The sequence below is a fragment of the Sturnira hondurensis genome, unplaced genomic scaffold (genome assembly GCF_014824575.4).
Source record: "Sturnira hondurensis isolate 20B ecotype Veracruz unplaced genomic scaffold, ASM1482457v3 Scaffold0004338, whole genome shotgun sequence".
NCBI lineage: Eukaryota > Metazoa > Chordata > Mammalia > Chiroptera > Phyllostomidae > Sturnira > Sturnira hondurensis.
The window spans coordinates 905,442-917,837 of record NW_028076969.1 but is presented as its reverse complement, the minus strand read 5'-3'; the positions used below and the strand labels follow the sequence as shown (position 1 = coordinate 917,837).

The 12,396-nt window shown below is 39.2% G+C and overlaps 1 protein-coding gene across 3 annotated transcripts in view; it reads left to right on the top strand.

Moving 5' to 3' along the window:
* Positions 1 to 12,396, top strand: part of LSAMP (limbic system associated membrane protein) — a 630,861-nt gene that overhangs the window by 29,214 nt on the left and 589,251 nt on the right. The window lies entirely within an intron of this gene.

Genomic DNA, 12,396 nt, shown 5'->3' with positions numbered 1-12,396 from the left:
AGATCAGTCAGAGTCATCTTCAATACAAGGTTTAGGAATCTGAATTTAATTTTAATATTTTGAGGCAAAAGAAATGATTTGGTAACTCACATTGCTATAGCTGTGGTCTGTGAGATAGTTTGAAAGTGAGGAAAGGCTGGCAAATAGGGCATCGACTGGAAGCATTTTGTCATAGTATGTGTTTGGTGGCACATAGATAGGCTTGAGCAGCGATGATGGTACAGAAATACATACACCATTGTGAGAAATATCTTGATGAAATCAAGCATCTGTGACTGGTTAACAACGTGGCATGTAAGAGTGAGGAGTCAGAGATATCACTGAAGTTTCAATATTGCAAAAAATAGAAAATTAACAAAAAGGAGCAGTTTGGTGAGGAAAAGGTGCTGAACTGGGTTTTTAGATTTGCTGAGTTTGAGAGACATTAAAATATTTATGGAACTTGTCTGCTAGCTCACTAAGATGAATGACTAAATTGCATGAGTGAGAGCAATGCTGAAAATTGGATTGGAAAGTTTTACATTGTAGTAGAAAAAAGAGCTAGTACTTTAAAGTAAACATAAATGGCATAAAAATGTGTTGACTTCACTGTGGTGGTACCAATAAGGACTATGTGGAAATTCAGGTAACAGTGAAAGAGAACATATATTTCCAAAACAAATGCTTCAAAGATGGCACACAACTTTTCAAGATTGCATCAGTGGTATATCAAGGGAGTTTAGGTTATTAAAGCCATTGTGCAGTCTCAAGCCTGTCACTTCTGTCCCTAGGATTTTTTAAAAGATTTTATTTATTTGTTGTTTAGAGGGGGGAAGGGAGGGAGAACAAGAGGGAGAAAAATATCAGTGTGCGGTTGCCTCTTGTGCCCACTTCCAGGGACCTGGCCCACAACCCAGACATGTGCCCTAGACTGGGAATGGAACCAGCAACCCCTTGATTCACAGTCCAGTAATCAACCACTGAGCCACACCAGCCAGAGCTGTCCCTAGGATTTAATATTTTCCTCTTTAGTGTACAGAAGTGCCACAGGTTATTGCTGTGACACCCCCCACCCCAGCAGAAAATCCACAAGACCTATAGGACTTGGGTCCTTGTCCTTAGAGACAAAGAGCAAAACTTTCTTTTTTACTAATGGAGCCTGAAAGAAATACACGAAAACTTGTGTTGCCCTCTCGCCATCATTTTATTTATCATAATCAGGACTGACAAGTGAAACAAAGAGACTTATTCCCGTAAAGCAACAGGAAACCAAGCCAGATGATTAAAAATAAAACCAACCCCCAAAGGCCAGGATATAAGCCAAACTCTTTTTTTTTTCTTCCTTTGTCATCTCCTTGTCCTATTTCTGATTTGTGTTTTCTTGTCAGCGTTTTCTCCAATGGATCGATTCCTCTTCAGCTAGTCCCAGTGATTTTTAAGCAGAGAAAAGCTTAACGCTTTTCAGGTGAGAGATAATCAAATTGAATATTACACAGCCCTTGAAGTGCAGGCGGCTGATAACAAGAGCCAAACTCAATATCCTGACAGATGTTGTCTTGGATTGATTAATCTCTGCTCTCTGGTACAGCCATCCTCTGGCACGGACAGCACAGCCCCTTGGCCCCATCCCAGATGTTTCGGCGTGGCTGGGACTGGTTCAGAGGAACAACCCTGTTCCGAGGACAATAAAATCTCTGCCTTTCAGGAGGAGGAAATTATACCCCAGCCTGCCTACCTCTTGTTTTGCTGTTTTGAAATCCACTGTAGATTCTGGGCTCATTTATGGTGCTCAGGATAAAGGAGGAAAGATATCTCTCCTCTGAGACTGTCATTGAGCCAAATCTTTGCCTCTTGAACTTTAAGAATTGAGAAGTGCTTATTTTGGTGGTGGAGAAAATATGGGAGATTAGAACAAATAGAATTTTCAAAACTAAAGGCAGAAAAGCAAATACTTATAAGACTGCTCCCAAATTTAAGTGAGGGGAGAAAAAAGAGACTCTTTCATTCTTTCACTTTTCTTCTTGCCTTTTCTCCCTTCCTTCCTTTTGCCTTTCCCTTACTACCGTTTTCTTTCCTTCCTCACTGCCCNCTTTAAGAATTGAGAAGTGCTTATTTTGGTGGTGGAGAAAATATGGGAGATTAGAACAAATAGGATTTTCAAAACTGAAGGTAGAAAAGCAAATACTTATAAGACTGCTCCCAAATTTAAGTGAGGGGAGAAAAAAGAGACTCTTTCATTCTTTCACTTTTCTTCTTGCCTTTTCTCCCTTCCTTCCTTTTGCCTTTCCCTTACTACCGTTTTCTTTCCTTCCTCACTGCCCCTTCTCCCTTCCTTCTAAATCTACTTCTTTGATTCTGTTTTACAATATGTATTATTTATTTTTAAGCTACTCTCTAAAGGCCGAGGACACAAAAAGGACAAAAAGAAAGTCTCTGGCATCAAGGACATGCCTTCAACTTAGTAGGGAACCCAGTAGGTAGATAAACCACAAAATAGCTATGAACTAAGCCCATAACAGAGTACCATGTGTTATGTAAGCCAGAAGAAACCAAGGAAAGCTTCGTGTAAGAGCAGGCTTGTCCTAGCTTTAAAGGATGGCTACTTATTCACCAAAAGGCGAAGGACAGGAGCTTTCCAAAGAGAAAAAACATGTGCAGAAAGAAGGTGGTGTAACTGAAGGTGTGTCAGCTCTCTTCCAGTCGCACTAAGTATTAAAGTCAGCACGTACTCCACCTTAAAAACTGGAGCAGATTCACCACCCCCTGCCTTGGTACATTGTCTCTTCACTCCAGTTTTCGGATCCCCAGTTTGATTCCATACGTCATTCTACCTCCAAATGTAGTATCTGAAACCAGTGACCTAGTGTTCAGTTTCCTCCAGCTCTGATCCGGGTGCTTCCTTAAATCCTCCTATTTAGTATGGCACTACAACTCTATAAAAATGCCTCACTCCTTTTCCAGTCCTGGGACAAAACACGTGTAGGCACCCACTTAGGCAGGGGCCTGCATGACTTAGAGAGCAAGCAGTTACGCGGCTTGAATCCTGGAAAATTCTAGGGAAGTGAGTCTGGAGAAGTAGAGAAGGCTAGCCCAAGATGGATTTTAAGAGGGAGAAGAGTCCAAAAATATGCTGGGGCTTGGTGCAGAGAGTACTGGGAGTAGAGGAGAAGAGAACAATCAAGATTATGAGTTCCTTGAGATCTTGTCCTGTCGGGCTTTGGGGTCCCAGCCTCAGCACAATCCCTGGCACATAGAAGTGCTCAAGTAGTGCTTGTTGACTCATTTATTTCAATAATTACGACTGCAGGCAAATGGTCCAGAACCATTTCCCATAGTACCCTGGTTTCACAGACTAAAGTTAAGTTTTAATCTGTGGAAATAAAACCCAAGTGAATTATAACTGTTCCTTTAAATTTATGTATGATTTCTATGCTTAGAACTGCAAGAATATACAGTGAACCCTTTGTGAATGTCATTGCTTTAAGGAAAGTATTTGCATCCGAGTCAACATTTTATTTTTAAATTTACAAAATTTACAGACTGCATTTGCCCAGTGCTGCTCCTTGCACCTGCACCTCCCACTAGGCCACCTGTCTTTCCCCTCTGGCTACTTCTCACTGTTACCCTCCACCCAAAGCCCTGTTGACATATTCCACAGTCTTTCATTCGCATTCTTTGCAAGGGCCTATGTGAATTCGACATCGGCAGCATTACAATGAAGCATGAAGAGTAAAGCACTGTTATTTTTTTATTTTGATGCTTTGCGTTTACACTTTACCTGTGGGAAGTTTCAAATGCCCTCATCATGCCAGTCTGCGGTCATCACCTGTACACCTAATTTGAGGGCGTGTCAGCTCTTTCTCCAAGATAGAAGAGGAAGCTCAAGACAACCTGCGTAACTCTTCCTGCCACAGTGCCAGAGAGAACAATTTACTGCCCTGATCATTTTGTTAACACATATTGAAATGCACCAAGAAATCTATTTTTTAGTCTCAGGCCCATTGACCGACCTATATTTTCATAGCAGATTTAATTGTGGTGGCTTCTGTTCGGCTGGGCTGATGTATCTGTAGCTGATCCTCAGCAGTATTGTGAAGTGGTAAATACTTCTTTGTACCTTGTCCAACAATCATTTTTTGGACACATCTTTCTGTACTCAGTCACTTATGACCTCATAGGACCATCACATGACTTCAAGACACCTCTGTAAATCTCGGTTTCTTTATTTGTAAAATGTTTGTAGTAATTGCTGTCATATAAAAATGCATTTGGGGATTAGCAAGGGAGAAACTTTAATTAGAAAGCAAGACTATTGCAATAAGGAGGACAATCTGATCTCAGAGATCTGCAAGTGTCTCAAAATCAAACAGATAAAGGTTTTCTTATATAGGGTAATGATGGGCACGTGGAAAGAAGCAGAATCTTTGGAGGAGAAGCTGGTCAAGCAAGGGGAAATTGTCCTTGGGGTCTGCAAGAAGGTTTGTCTGTGGTCAACCAATTCCCAGGAGAAACTGACAAGGGGGTGTGGCTTCTTTTTTCTTTCTCTCTTTTTTTTTTTTTGGTGCTTGCTCAGTCTTGGGAGTAAACTGAGTTCAGGGGCCTGTGGGAAGTAGAGAAGCTTAACCAAAGTTTGGTAAGGAAAAGACAAAATGAAGGTAAGAAATGGGCAATTGAGAACACTTCATCACTACTGTTGAGGATAATTGTGGGAATTAAATGGCAGTGCATATGCAAGTAGGTGAGCATAGTAATTGCAGCAGACCACAGAACAAAACTCATTAAGTTCCATGAGCCAATAGAAAGTATACTCAACAATACTAGTTCAATTCCTTCCAGACTTCCGTTCCTTCTAGAACCTAGAGGCACACTAAAGAGTCTCTAGTTAGGCTTTCTTGGGAATTAAATGAGTTTTACCTGAAATATAATTCCCACTGAGATAAGAAGAACACGAGGTTGGATGAGGCTGTCTGCTCCAAATTCTTGTAAGATCTTTGAGGCCAGACCCATGTTTTATATTACATGTCTGATGAATGAATGACTACATTAATCAGTTAATTAATAAACTCGCTGATAGGCATAGTCCAGGCAGCATTGTGATACACTGAAGAACTTGTGCAATAAACTGCAGGTAATTGAAATCCACTGCTCTGCAGGACAGGTTATTATGAGAAATCTACTACTGAAGGTATAGGGGTTTTTTTAGGGAAAGAAAAGAATTTTACTGGCTCCCCCCACCCTGTAATGAATACTTCTGCCACTTTTGCTTTCTTTATGCCCATATCTAACAGTGATAGCTGTCCTCAGATGAGGCATAAAATTCACCCCCCCACACCATACATTCCCCCAAATAAAGATTGGCATGATGATCTAACAGTATATGACAGCCTGTTTTTAAAAAGTTCTTTAAAAAAATAATGTACATTCCTTTATTGGACATTTTTATACCCCAGCCCCCTTCCCTACCCACTTTCTTTAGCATCTCCTTAAATTTGATTAAATATTAGAGATATGCATGTACTATAAAGAAGACAAACAGGACTAATGTTCAAAACCAGTTTCCTCAGGGTTTTTATTTTATTTTTTTACTTTCTGTGAGATTAGCAAGTGACTGTTTTCAAAAAGCTTTCCTGTGCTTTCCGCAGACTGACTGAAACCATATGTTTCTTACCAGAGCCTTTCCTCTTTCATTGGACATTCGTTCTCATCAATTTTTTCTCCATATTTTACTGCTTTACCCAGCATGCTCTGAACCAGAGTTGATGTCTGAGCCTTTTTTTGTGGATAATTTGCACCAGTGCTCTTTGGTGCAGAGTGGCCTCTGCTTGCTACATGGATATGGGAAGCAGGAAGGAGACAGTGCAGAATATTGGGTCCGACCCAACTTGAAGTATAGTGACCTGTGTCACGAGGACCGAATTATTTGGTTCAGTGAATGCTTAATTTATAGACAAGCAGGTTAAACCTCTCGATACTTCATCGCAAGCATGTAGAGGGCACATGAACACATGGGAAGAACATTTGAAGTTCTTGTGTAAATATTTTAAGAATTATATAGAATATCTGTAAAGAATACAACATTGCCTCACACAACATAAATGAGGAAGTGTTCCTTTAAAGTATGTTTTTCCCCACAAAAAGGTATGACTAATTTGAGGGTTTTTTGTTTGTTTGTTTGTTTTAGTAATTAATGGCTATAGTAGGATAGCCCTAGGGTAACTGAATCACTACAGACCAGTGATTCCCAGACTTTAGTCCACATCAGAATCACCTGCTTGTGTTAAAAGCACAGCTTGCTGGGCCACATCACCAGTGTTTCTGATTCAGTGACTCTGGGTGGAGCCCAGTAATTTGTATTTCTCCTAAGTTCCCAGGTGAGCCCTCAGCAACTGGTCCAGGGAACCACATTTTGAGAATTACTGCTGTTGTTAAGTGCTAATGATAAACAACCCCTGAGAATTCAGCTGCTTTAACTTTTCTTATGTGTTACATGGGAAAAAATGTGAATTAAATTCAAGGAGTAAATTTCTACTTTCTCAGCTACACTTTATTAAGTACCTGCAACTGAGATTTGTTCCCAGTGTCAAGATAAGAAACATGAACCTTTAGAGAATTTTTGGTGAGTTCCTTTGAGCCAAACTGATGACAATGGCTGGAAAGCAAAATCTCAAGAAACTGAGAAATGCTCCAGAGAATGGCAGCTTAGCACCTTATTTTATTCAGTACAATCAAAAGAGGAGGCCTAAGGGGGTTGCTTAAGATTCGATGATGATAGATTAGGGAGGCAGGAGAAAGCAAAGTGGGTGGGGCACTCAGATGGGATAAAAGGTAAAATGACGGACACCCACTGTTTACTCGGTAGTTATAGGATAGGTAACAGTTAACAATTAACATGGTAACAGTAACAATGAGGGGATTTGTGGTCTTCTCTGGTGTGGTGCCTATACTTTGAAGGGTCCAGAAGACATCAGAGGTGTGTTATCACAGATGTAAAAACACAACAGACAGGCCCAGTTAAGGCAAATATGAACCTTTTTTAGGGAAAGATACTGGCATAGGACATGGCTAACCGCTACCATGTACTGCTTTGTAGTTAGTAAATTTTAATTCCAACCCATCCTATGTGGTTACTTTAGGTCTCTGAGTTTCTTAGGCCACTACGCAGGCCTGCCTTGAGCTTGTCAGGTTTGGTATGTGGCTTCTTTCCTTCCACACTGGCTTTGTTCCATCTAATATTTTCCATGTTGAAAATATTAAAGGACTTTCATTTTTCTCTGATTCTTAGGTTTAGCTCATTTGCTGTAATATTTAGAAAGTTATCTTCTCATAACAATATTAGATAATAATGTAAGTTATATGTCAATTATATCTCAAACAAGACTAAAATATTAAACATTGAATTTCCCCATGCTTTCTTTGATATTAAAAATAACTTTTTAATATACAATGGAGCTACTTTTTCCTTAGATTCTTGATGGTGTGACTGCTTCTTTGGACTCAAGCCCAGATTGTGATGTAACTGGTGATTTTTTTCCCTTGATTTATTCTTTATTATCATACATGTTATACACAAATAATGGAAATTTGCATTTGGTTCTTTATTTTTGATAAGATATTGTGGTCTTTATAACAGGTTAAGAAGTATTACAGTATCACTATCTTTCATGTTTAGCCTCTATAAAACAGCTTAATGGATTATGTGTATAACGTGAGGAGAAATGAAAGTAGAATTTTGTTAAATTGTGTGACCTCAGAATAGATTATAAACATTTTAAGTAGTTAGTGACTTCTACACATGCTACTAAACTAGGAACTTACTGTCATGCTTGTTTAATTCTTGCTCAGCAGTGGATTATATTCTTGTTAAAAACCTGTTTCTCCTTGAGACAGGTCCTTGGTTTCTCAAAACATTTCCAATAACAGAGGGGGAGAGTTCAAGTGAATTACCAGAGATGTAGAAACAGTCATCAATAAGGCAAATATTTGCAATACCCTTAATGTGGGAGCCTGAAATATTAGGATTGCATGTACTAAGGGTGTTCCCAGCAAGCAGAGCCAAGAGACCCCTCTGTGACTTTTCCTAGAGAGTCTATCTCTTTAACTGAACATAATCTATCACCTTGTCTCCCTGTTCATTTAATGTTTTCATTTCCATTCTGGCTGTTGGGTAGTATAATCATAGGAAAAACCAGGACTTCTACTTGTGTCCATCCAAGTTCTTCCACGGGAAAATTTCCAGGAGAACAGGTGCCCTGGTACTAATAGTCTCGGCCATTTAACCTGACAGACCCAGAGAGATAGAGCTGCTCCCGGGGAAGGGGCCCCAAGAAGGAAGGTCCTATGATGAACGGAGATAGTCAAACTAAAAGATTTGCTGTTCATGCTCGGAGTTAGACCACAGAAGGAAAGGCTTGAGAAAACCCGACCTCTCCTGCAGGCTTTCCCAGCTTGCGATGGAGAGTGAAGAGAGGAGAACTGACCTGGATAGGCAGTTGGCCCAGTATTCGCCTGATGGACCGAATGACAACCATTGTGCACTTGTCTGATCACGTGTCATTTTGCTGTGACCTGAATTTTGCTATGAACAGTTTTGGTCTGAAAAGCCGTTAAGGAGGGTGTTTCAAAATAGAAGCTAGAAAGAGAAGAAAGCAAAGGAAGTTTGTGCCAAGATCAGAAAAAAAGAAGGCTAATTTCATAATCCTAAAAAGATTGTATAAACCAGCAGAAACTTTTCGAGGTGAATTCCAGCAGGTAATGGAGGAAGGTTGAAAGAGCTTCCTCTAACACTAATCCTTCTGCTCTGCAGTGTCCATCAGCTTCGCCCGAGTCCACTGGAGTAACTTGACACTGGAGGTCTTTATGTGAAATTTCCTTTTATGAACTCCTCTCCACACTTCAATATTTAACTAAGCCTCCTTTGGTGGGGACCAAGAATCAAGGGTCTTACAAAAGCAATTCTGTTCTTCTATTCGACACAACAGTCTATTAAGAATGTTAGCAATCCTATTACCTAGAATTGTGATTAAGTTGCTATATGGAGAGTTAGCAGCAGAAGCAGAAGAAATTGTCTTAATGGGATGAAAATAGTGTCCTCATAATGAAAACTCAGGAATGAGTGGAAAGTGAGATTTGCCTGAGGGCCGCTAAAGAGACTGTTTTTTGAAGAAGGCGGCTTAGAGAATCCAAGCTCTTTACCCCGGTGCCAGTCTCTGCGAGAAGCCAGGGTTAGTAATCTGAACAGATACGTACTGGAAAAGCTGGCTTTAAGTGCACCAATAACTCTTACATTTAGTATAGTCTGTAAGTAAAGTGCCTTTCTCCTTCTATTCAGCTCTTCCAAAGAATTTACAGCTTCGTAATTAGACATATGTCTGGTATTTATTACTTTTTAAAAGGTCAAGCGGTTAATGTCCCACTGTTGAAAATTCCTAGTAATTAATAATTAACATAATAAGCACAGCTCCTCTACCTTCCTTATCTTTGATTGTCTCCCTGTATTTATACATTAGTATGGAGTAATTAAATGATGGCAGGAGAATCACCAGCAAAGGCATCAGCATGACAATGGATCTATTGCTCATTCTTCCAGTCTTTCTTAGTGCTATTTGTAAAGGACAGAATGGAAGGGGCTGATTCCACCTGTTGCTTTTACGTCTTAAGGTTACAAGGGCAGTTTCCCATAGGTGTATATTGGATCCGATGATTTTTACTTTCATTCGTAAAAGGGAGATGTGATGAGTGGAAAGTACAGACTTCAGCATGCAAATGGGCTCTTTAGCATGGATCCCCCCCCCAAAAAAAAACCTACATAAAGAGGTGTTTTATCTCTCTGAGATATTCCTCGTGACTAAAGAGAAAGATCATTGAGGTCACTTTAAAGTGCCTTTGCACCAAATTTGGCTGGAAAAATTATGCTTTGTCTACACCTGTCTTCCATTGTGCCGGAGGTGCCCGGAGGGAAAGTGCTTAAACAAACAGCTGGTGGTTAAGCTCTTACTGTGTCTCGTAACAATGCCAATGATAACATAAAGCTTTGTACTTAAAAGCATCTGTCATCTAAGAAACTTGAAGAGCTTTACACATGGTAACTCATTAGAGCTCCCAACATCCCTCCTAGGTAACTACAAGGCAAATATGATCTCAGCTGTACAGATGGGGAAACTGATGTGGAAGAAAGGCAAAGTGCTTTTTTCCATTTTTGCACAATGACTCAGCAGCAGTCCTGGGGATAGAAAGTATGTCTCCAGACTACAGTCTTTCTGGGTAGGTACTAGACCACATACTTAATGAGGAATTGTCCCTGAGAAAGACTCTATTTACAACTACAGCAAAGAAGGATTTACACTTTATAGTCATTGTGTCTAAAAATCAGTAAGCCAAGTGCCAGTTGTTATGCTTTTATGCAGTTATTATGCTCATGGTGTGACTGAAAGACCATTGACCTGGGAGTCAGATAGATGCAGCCATTTAACTGGCTGTGAGACCGTGTGCAGTCTGTCCAACCTCTCTGAGCCCATCAAATAGAGAGAATACTATCTATTACACAGGGTGGCTACGAGGATTACATGCCTATTTTGACCATGCCTGTAGTTAAGATATGATGCTTCTCAATGTGCTGAACATAAATGTAGTGTTTGTAATAGTCATTCAGGTGTGATGTAATTCCTAGGCAAGACAACTCAATTTAATGCCCACTGCTTCTCCTCAATATAAAATGCCCCAAAAGGAAAGATGCCAAATATCCTTTGCCATTCAGATGTTATTTTTGCTGTTGCACATTGTAGGTGTTTCCACTTCAAATAAATTCTCTAATTTAGCAAATTTCTCCCAAAGAAGAAAACAAACATTCTTTCTGTACTTGAAGAACAAATAGTATTAGATAAATGTCTCATTCATCCATTTACTCATTTACACTAACTTTTGACACAAGTGTAACATTTTATATAAATTACATTTTTCAATGATAAATAATATACTTATAACTTAAAATATAAAGGACAGATATTGTAAAAAAGGAAAATGTTAATAGTATTTGGTGTATGTTTCTTTAAGATTTCTTCTAAGAAACGTATTTCTTAGAGTCCATGATTTGTCTCTAATTAGTGTATAAGAAGTGTTATAACAAATATTCTAGTTTGATGGTTACCTCAAAAGTTACTACCCAATAAATGTATATCAGGCTTTGATGTTTACCTTTTTATCCACCAGAGTTTATATAATAGTATGTTTAAATACTACACAAAATGTAACAAAGCTTGTTTAGGTACTTCTAGACAAGATGCTTCTAGATGCTTCTGACTTGACAGAGTGTTACCAGAATGGGTGTCCCTGCAGAATGACAGCCGAACCTGGAATTAGAACAAATAACATAAGTAGCCACAAGGGAAGTAGGGTTAGTAGGCATTGGACTGTGGATTGCTTCTGTCATGCTCAATTTACAGATCCTAGCATGCAAATTCATCATTTTACCTGACAGGGCAAATCAGGCATCAAAATCGTGCACCGCAGTCATGAAGAGTGCTACGTGAACAATAAACAACAATATCCTGAGACTGAATGCACCCAAGCTTGCCTCCACAGTCCCCAGTTGCCTTTGTGCGAACCCTCAGGTTATACTCGCATCTTTCTCATAACTGAGGCATCCATTGCAAAGGACTGAAGATAGGGAATATAGTTTTGCTGGAGCCTTCTTGAAAATAAAAACAAACAAACAAAAAACCCCAACGAAACTAAGTGGCACTGAAGTTTCTAAAAGGCTTGCTACCGTTGAGAATAATATTAATTAAGATTTAAGATAATCAGCACTGAGATTTCACTAAGGGTCATCGGTTGCTACAAAGGTCTTTTACATTTGACTTTTATTTTAATTCTTTTACATTTATGCACCAAGTAGCAAAGGTATTTCTGCTTTGTTTCAAATGATGTCCCCTCAGTATCTGCTTTGCATAGGTATTTGATGGGCGCATAGCTAGAATGACACCTACATAAATAATACACTGGTATAGACAAGTAGATGGAAGATGAAAGTGGATGGAAGGATACATGAATAGATGATGAACTGATGAGAATGTACTGTGCGTTCCCTTCGCAGACAGATATGCTTGGCTATTTTTATCAGTCTTCCTAAAGAACTTGAAATTTGGATTTAAGAAATTTAAATTTTCTTCATGCTTCATAGATGCTTTAAGAATTTAAGACAGGTGGCTTAAGAATTACTCAAAAGAGCCATCACTTGTCCTTCTCTTTCTCTGTATTCTTTTTCCCCCGAAATTTCTTCTACTTTGGCCTTACCTTTTTTTTTTATCTCTCTCTAGCCTTCATCTTTCACTTTTTACATTTATATGTTTAACTCATTTTACTAATATTTACTCTTAATCTCTCTGCTTTTTTTCTTTATTTCCCTCTCTAATATCTGTCAAA